Here is an 8,215-nt window from a genome sequence, read left to right as displayed (position 1 = left end):
CTCCTCCTCCTCCTGCGAAACACGCAGCTCCTTTCCCTTCAATGGCCGCTCGCACACTGAGCCTCCATGACACGGCGCATGGGGCCCCCTGGCAGACGCCCCGCCTCCGCCCGGCCAGTCGCCCTTGCGCGCGCGCGCGCGCTCTTTCCAAGCTCAGCGGGAGGAGAGGCCGGGGCTCTCCTCCCCCCAAAACCGATTGGCCGCGAGCGGAGAGAAAGCGGCTGCCAGTGGCTGGGCGAGGCGCCCATCGAAGCCTTGCCTCCCGCCTTCCCCCGATTCCTCCTCCTGCAGCTGATGCCGCCGCGCGGTGTTTTCTTTTGTGTGCGCCTTTGGCGCGCTGGAGGCAACGCGCGGCTCGGGGAGGGGTCCCAGGGTTCGGCGAGGCTGGGCTGCGGCCATTGCAAGAGCTGCGCGGCGAGCCAACGTCGGGATGGCACTCTGCCTTGCAGTAGCCTAAGAGGTCGCCCTTGCTGTTTTTTTGCACGCAAGGCCTCTGGCTCGCTTCCAAGGACCTCTCCCTTCTACCTTCCATGAGCTTTACTGCATATATAAGTACATATAGTATATGTTTGTGTGTGTATGTATGTATATATATATATATATATATGTGTGTGTGTGTGTATATATATATTTATACACACACACACACACAATATATATATAGAGAGAGAGAGTGTCGTTTAGTCGTGTCCCCCTGGACCAGAGCACGCCAGGCACTCCTGTCCTCCACTGCCTCCCGCAGTTGGGTCAAACTCATGCTGGTAGCTTCGAGAACACTGTCCCACCATCTCGTCCTCTGTCGTTCCCTTTTCCTTGTGCCCTCCATCTTTCCCAGCATCAGGGTCTTTTCCAGGGAGTCTTCTCAGGTACTCAGAGCAGATTTCCCTAAGAATGGAGAGGTTTGATCTTCTTGCAGGCCATGGGACTCTCAAGAGTCTCCTCCAGCACCATAATTCAAAAGCATCAGTTCTTCGGTGATCAGCCTTCTTTATGGTCCAGCTCTCACTTCCATACATCCCTACTGGGAAAACCATAGCTTTAATTATACGGACCTTTGTTGGCAAGGTGATGTGTCTGCTTTTTAAGATGTATATTTATATTATATTATATTATATTATATTATATTATATTATATTATATTATAGACGTAATCCAGTGGTTCCCTAACGTTTTGAGGCAGCCGCCCCCTTGGGTTCCATAAATTCACCCCACTGTCCTCTATCCGACCCTATAGTGCAGGCATCAGCAAACCTTTTCAGCAGGGGGCCAGTCAACTGTCGCTCAGACCTTGTGGGGGGCCGGACTATATTTTGAAAAAAATATGAACAAATTCATATGCCCCACAAATAACCCAGAGGTGCATTTTAAATAAAAGGACACATTCTACTCATGTAAAAACACTGATTCCCGGACCGTCCGTGGGCTGGATTTAGAAGGTGATTGGGCCAGATCCGGGCCCTAGTTTGCCTACCCATGCTATAGTGGTTTGCAGAACCCACTAAGGAAGATAAAAACCCAGTAAAATTCAAAACAGGGACAATTAATTGCTTCTTTAGTCAAAATCTAGTTGAAACCAAATATAGTTCAGTTAATTCAACAAAATGGGTGAACTTGATGCATGGATACCAGCTTTTCAAAGGCTGATTTTACACCGGTGCCCCACTGCCATCCCACTGCCTCTTAGTGCCCACCCCTTGAGGGGGGTTATACCACCCACTTTGGGAACCGCTGATTTAATACTTTGTCTTTTCCTTTGACACTCATGCAAAGAACAGTATTTCTGGGGTCAAAGTTGCTCTGGGCTTTGCCGTGATTATTAACCATTTTTTAAAGTGGTTTGGGGGACGCAGGTGGCGCTGTGGGTTAAAGCCTCAGCGCCTAGGGCTTGCCGATCGAAAGGTCGGCGGTTCGAATCCCTGCGGCGGGGTGCGCTCCCGCTGCTCGGTCCCAGCGTCTGCCAACCTAGCAGTTCGAAAGCACCTCCGGGTGCAAGTAGATAAATAGGGACCGCTTACCAGCGGGAAGGTAAACGGCGTTTCCGTGTGCGGCTCTGGCTCGCCAGAGCAGCGATGTCACGCTGGCCACGTGACCCGGAAGTGTCTCCGGACAGCGCTGGCCCCTGGCCTCTTAAGTGAGATGGGCGCACAACCCCAGAGTCTGTCAAGACTGGCCCGTACGGGCAGGGGTACCTTTACCTTTACCTTTAAAGTGGTTTGGATGTTTGTGTACAGTTCTCTCCAGTGGCTAGTTGCTGTGGAGACAATTTTTGGTGCTTGTCCAACAGGAGGAGAAAGACTTGGAAAACAGAACAAATTTATCAGGGGCTTTTAAATGCATTCCCCCCACCTTTTGCTTAAAGGAGCTCAGGGTGGTGTGTACATGGTTCTCCCCCAATCATTGATCCCCACAATTTCATGGGATACCTTAGGCTGAGAGGCAATGACTGTCTCCCCCCCCCCAAGTCACACCCTGTGAGCTGCATGGCTGAATGGGGATGTGAACCCTGGTCTCTCAAGTCTAAGTCCTACACTCTTCAGCACTGCACCACATTTAAAGTGCGTCTCCTCTGCCTCAAAAATCCCGCAAACTATTTTTTAAAGGGTGCTAAGAATTTTACCTGTGGGGTTTATCCTTTATTGCATTTACTCCATGCTTCCTCTCCTCAAGGAGCCCAGGGCAGCAGACACTCTCAATTTTGAAACAAAAACATTACTATACAGGTAAAATGTTCCCCCCAAAATTACACATCAAAACATCTAAAAGTGGTTGAAAAGCTTCCGTCCCATGATTTCGGGTTGCCTGGAAGAGTATTCTTCAGCTGCCAAATGCCAGGGTAAACAGGAATGTTTTCAAATTCCTGCCAAAAGTTGATGATGGAGAGAGGCACGCCTTGTTAGGGAGATGTCAGGGAACTGCCATCAGGGCCAGAGGGAGAGAGTGGGCTCCAGAGAGATTCCAGAGAGCGTCCTGGGATGGGGAGAGGCAGCCCATCTTCTGGGGAAGGGAATCAGCGTAGCACCAGTGGAGAAGGGGGGCAGATGGGGGAATCGGCGAGGCGGTCCCATGACTCCTTGCCGGAGACCAGCGGGGAGAGTAAGGGTCCTCCGCTGCCCACACCCTCCTTGCGCAGAAGGCTTCCGCGCAGGGAGAGTAGGCGGAGACTAGGCGTCAAAGAGCTTCTTTGCTGGAAGAAGTTCAAGAAACGCCCACTGACGGATTCTGCCAGCGATTGAGACAGCCACGGGCGAGTGGCTGTCCGGACAGAAAAGGTTCACTCAGGCAACCCAGCCAGGTGTGGCGCCGGTTTACGCACGAGCAACCCCTAGAACCATTACAGGAGAGCAATTCCACAACTGGGAAACCACCACTGAAAAGGCCCTATTGTGAGGCAGCAGCAACCAGGCTTCCTCCGAAGGCAGCACCACCCACCAGGCCTCACCTGCCAATCATAGGGGCCAAGTAGTTTGGTCCTAGAGAAGGCCCAGGCTGTATCATATTTTTTCTGACAGACACACAAACACACCCATATAGTAGTGTAGTGGCAAATTCAGAAGTACAGTGGTACCTCGGGTTAAGAACTTAATTTGTTCTGGAGGTCTGTTCTTCACCTGAAACTGTTCTTAACCTGAAGCACCACTTTAGCTAATGGGGCCTCCTGCTGCTGCTGCCACCGCCACACGATTTCTGTTCTCATCCTGAAGCAAAGTTCTTAACCGGAGGTACTATTTCTGGGTTAGCGGAGTCTGTAACCTGAAGCGTCTGTAACCTGAGGTACCACTGTACAGTATCCCTTCATGATAAAGGTAAAGGTAAAGGTACCCCTGCCCATACGGGCCAGTCTTGACAGACTCTGGGGTTGTGCGCCCATCTCACTCAAGAGGCCAGGGGCCAGCGCTGTCCGGAGACACTTCCGGGTCACGTGGCCAGCGTGACGAAGCTGCTCTGGCGAGCCAGAGCCGCACACGGAAACGCCGTTTACCTTCCCGCTGGTAAGCGGTCCCTATTTATCTACTTGCACCCGGAGGTGCTTTCGAACTGCTAGGTTGGCAGGCGCTGGGACCGAGCAGCGGGAGCGCACCCCGCCACAGGGATTCGAACCGCCGACCTTTCGATCGGCAAGTCCTAGGCGCTGAGGCTTTAACCCACAGCGCCACCTGCGTCCCTTTTACACGGTGTATAGAAGATCTATTAAAACATACAGATAGTTGCAATTAAAACACCACGGTCCCACTGGCGGAGGAATGGGAGTGCGGAGGGAGCGGACTGCCCCTGGCACCACTGTTCCAGTAGGGTGCCATCGCAGCAGCCCCCCCGGACACGCGCTGTGCACACCCCCTGCCAAACAGGCACCACGCCCCCACAGACAGTACGTCACGCCGCCAGAACGCGCGCCATGCCCTCGCAGGCGGTGTACCACCCCCCCCCCGATGCATGCCACACCCCTGCAGGCGGCATGCCATGCCCCCGGGGTGTGCCAGCCACACCCCTGCCTGCTCTCCACCCCTAGTAGCAGAGCATGCAGCTTCACCACTGCACAGTCCTTTCCTTAGAAACAGTCAGTTCCCTATACCTGTTGAAATAGAAATGTCTTCCCCCGCTGGCAGAAAGACAACAAGGATGGAGCCTGTCTATAACTTCTGTTGGAAGGCAAATTACATAATGATATAATTTTCCAGGATTACGCAATCGCCTTATGATTATGTAATGATCATAATTGGGGCTGTTTTGCAATGATCAATGAAGATCTCCTGGCATTGCCTTTCAGTTAGATCTACTAGGATAAATGATTTGGATTGCTCCTATGATCTTGTTCCTGAGTGACTTGAGTTGTTATGTAAATTCCACTTGTCCTTAACAGTACTTGACCCTGTTCTCCTGAAGCCCCTTGGCCTTTCCGTGTTCTTAGATGCTTAGCTTTGAAGCATGCAGGACAATTCTGCTTCGGTGTCCTTCTCCAGAGTGATCCTGGGAGCCGATCCTCAATGGCTGTCTCACCTTTTACTCCGATCGGCTTTGATCGACTTCCCTTTCATGCTGATTGGGCAGCTCTGTGTTTCTGGAGACAGCAATCCTGGTGCAGAAACAGTAATAGGTTTCAACTCCTCTTCATGACTCCGTGAACCACTACACCACTGGATATGTATGTAGCATTTTTCTTTTATTAGTAACAAACTTCCGAGGAAGCAGGGAGGGTTTGAAGGTATGTTCCAGAAACCTTTGAATTATTTTTAAGCTTATACATTTCAATCAGGATTTTAGAGACACATTTTTATATATTGCTATAGATGGGGTGGGGGAGTTCCCTCTAAACACTAGGAATGGATAAATGCTAGGATTTTGATTAATTGGGATATGGATCAAAACACAAATTGCAGAGCTGTGCCAGACAGGGAAATCCTGGGCAGGTTTATGCAAACCAACCTGGCAGAGCTATGACTATCAAGTGTACAATAGGTAAAGGGACCCCTGACCATTAGGTCCAGTCGCGACTGACTCTGGGGTTGCAGCACTCATCTCACTTTACGGGCCGAGGGAGCCGGTGTACAGCTTCCGGGTCATGTGGCCAGCATGACTAAGCCGCTTCTGGCGAACCAGAGCAGCGCACAGAAACACCGTTTACCTTCCCACCAGAGCGGTACCTATTTATCTACTTGCACTTTGACACGCTTTTGAACTGCTAGGTTGGCAGGAGCAGGGATTGAGCAACTGGAGTAACCCCATTGCGGGGATTCGAACCGCTGACCTTCTGATCGACAAGTCCTAGTCTCTGTGGTTTAACCCACAGCGCCACCCGCGTCCCAAGAGAACAATAGAGGGCCATTAACAATACAGGAGAACTCCTTCCTTGTTGCCCTGAGGTGTCAATAGAGACAGGGGTTGCCAAGGTGATGGGGTGTATTTTTGAGCAAGGGTTATTGGGAAGAGGAGAGATCCATCTTTGGAGGGGACCGGCTGCAGACTGCTTGCGCTGCTTCCTCTTGAAATGACCATGCGGTAAGATCTGGACACCCTCCATGCAGACTGAAGGTGTAAAGAAGTGAATAAACCATATTTCTTAAAGCTGTGACAGTCTCCACTGCAACTTCAATTCTAAAAAAGGACACACACCCTGCGTGGGTGCCTGGGGAACCCATGGGCTCTCGCCACCACTTGGCAGAAAGAGGGGCAGGCACCCGACTTTTGTAGCTATATGCTGTAAAGAATCTTGAAAGGTTTGGGGGCTGCATTTTTAGCAAACCGCCACAAGGTGGCACGATAAAGCCACCAATACCAAATTACTTCAAAACATTTACTGTAATACAGTACACTGTAATAGGGCTTTATGGTGTCAGGGAACTGGAGAATCACAGTTCAGTTGCATAATACTTATTTTTGCAGAAGAAAGTCCCACTCGTGTTCTGTAGGGGCTTACAGTGGTACCTCGGGTTAAGAACTTAATTCGTTCTGGAGGTCTGTTCTTAACCTGAAACTGTTCTTAACCTGAGGCACCACTTTAGCTAATGGGGCCTCCCGCTGCTGCTGTGCCGCCGGAGCACGATTTCTGTTCTCATCCTGAAGCAAAGTTCTTAACCTGAGGTACTATTTCTGGGTTAGCGGAGTCTGTAACCTGAAGCGTATGTAACCTGAAGTGTATGTAACCCGAGGTACCACTGTAATCCCAAGTAAATATGCTTAGGAATGAAGCCGTAGTCTGAAATGTTTTTTTAACAGGCCTGTAAACCAATTCATTAGAGAATCCTTAGAACCTGTTGACTGATCAATGAACTAATTAATTGATCTGCAATACAGATGTCCTTTTAGAGATATCAAAGGAAGTACAGTGGTACCTTCAGTTGCGGACAGGATTCGTTCCAGAGGTCCAATCGGATCCCGAGGTTTCCGCAACCTGAGGACCAATTTTGCGCATGCGCGTGCAGCGAAACCCAGTAAAATACTTCCGGGTTTGCTGCGCGGGCATCCCAAGGTTTACGTAACCAGAGGTGCGACAGTATGAGGAAGCTTTAGCTAACAATAAGAGGATCTATTTCTTGTCTGGGGCTGTTTAAGCTCTGGTTTTGAATGGCATTCCCTGTTGAGGAAAACAATTAACTATTCTTGGATGGGGTGGGGGGGATCATGTAGTGAAGATCTGACAGGCCACCAAAACAAAACAAAAAAAAACTGATCAGAACAGACGTCCTCAAAAGACGTCTCCTATATTACAGATTTTTGAGCAGAGGTTGAGACTGTGATTCCGGCATTGCAGGGGGTTGGGCTAGAGGTGTCCCTTAGGTAAAGTTAAAGGGACCCCTGACCGTTAGGTCCAGTCACAGACGACTCTGGGGTTGTGGCGCTCATCTCGCTTTATTGGCCGAGGGAGCCGGCGTACAGCTTCCAGGTCATGTGGCCAGCAGGACTAAGCCGCTTCTGGTGAACCAGAGCAGCACACGGAAACGCCATTTACCTTCCCGCCAGAGTGGCACCTATTTGTCTACTTGCACTTTGATGTGCTTTCGAACTGCTAGGTTGGCAGGAGCAGGGACCGAGCAACGGGAGCTCACCCTGTCACGGGGATTCGAACCGCCGACCTTCTGATCGGCAAGCCCAAGGCTCAGTCATTTACACCACAGCGTCACCCACGTCCCTTCCAACTCTGCCATTCTATGATTTGGCTGGTCATCTAATTTGAAGGCAAGCTCTGCATTCATCACTGGTGCAGGAGTTTAGCTCAGGGGTGGTCAGTCTTCAGATTTGGGAAGATTTACTTTGTTGTTGCTTTTTAACAGAGCCCCACAAGACCCACCAACCATTATCAGAAACACTTAGAATGAAAGGATTCCAAGCCAAAGAGTTTGAGCATTGGAACTGAATGGAACTCTCTATTCCCTCCATACAAAAATCTGCACCTAGCTTACCCTAAACTTTCTTCATTTCGTAGTGTAATTCATGTCAACGTGAGTGTGGCTGGGTCCCCCTTTGTTGCTGCTACTCTTAACAGATTAGGTACCGAAAATCCTTGCCACTTGACTGCAGATTACCCAGAGATCTCCCAGGATATTTCCTGGTAAGAAGATTGGACAAATTCATGGAGGATGGGGCTCTCAGTGTAATCTATGAAACCTCGTGTTATGTCTTCTGGGATCTTGGAGGGTGAAATCTTAAAACATTGAAACGATATATCAAGTGATTTTCTACCATAGATTCCCTATCAATGGCTGAGAATACGTAACTGTTC

This window comes from Podarcis cretensis (genome assembly GCF_951804945.1).
Source record: "Podarcis cretensis genome assembly, chromosome: 16".
Lineage (NCBI taxonomy): Eukaryota > Metazoa > Chordata > Lepidosauria > Squamata > Lacertidae > Podarcis > Podarcis cretensis.
The sequence above is the reverse complement of the archived record's forward strand: the minus strand, read 5'-3'. Positions refer to the sequence as shown.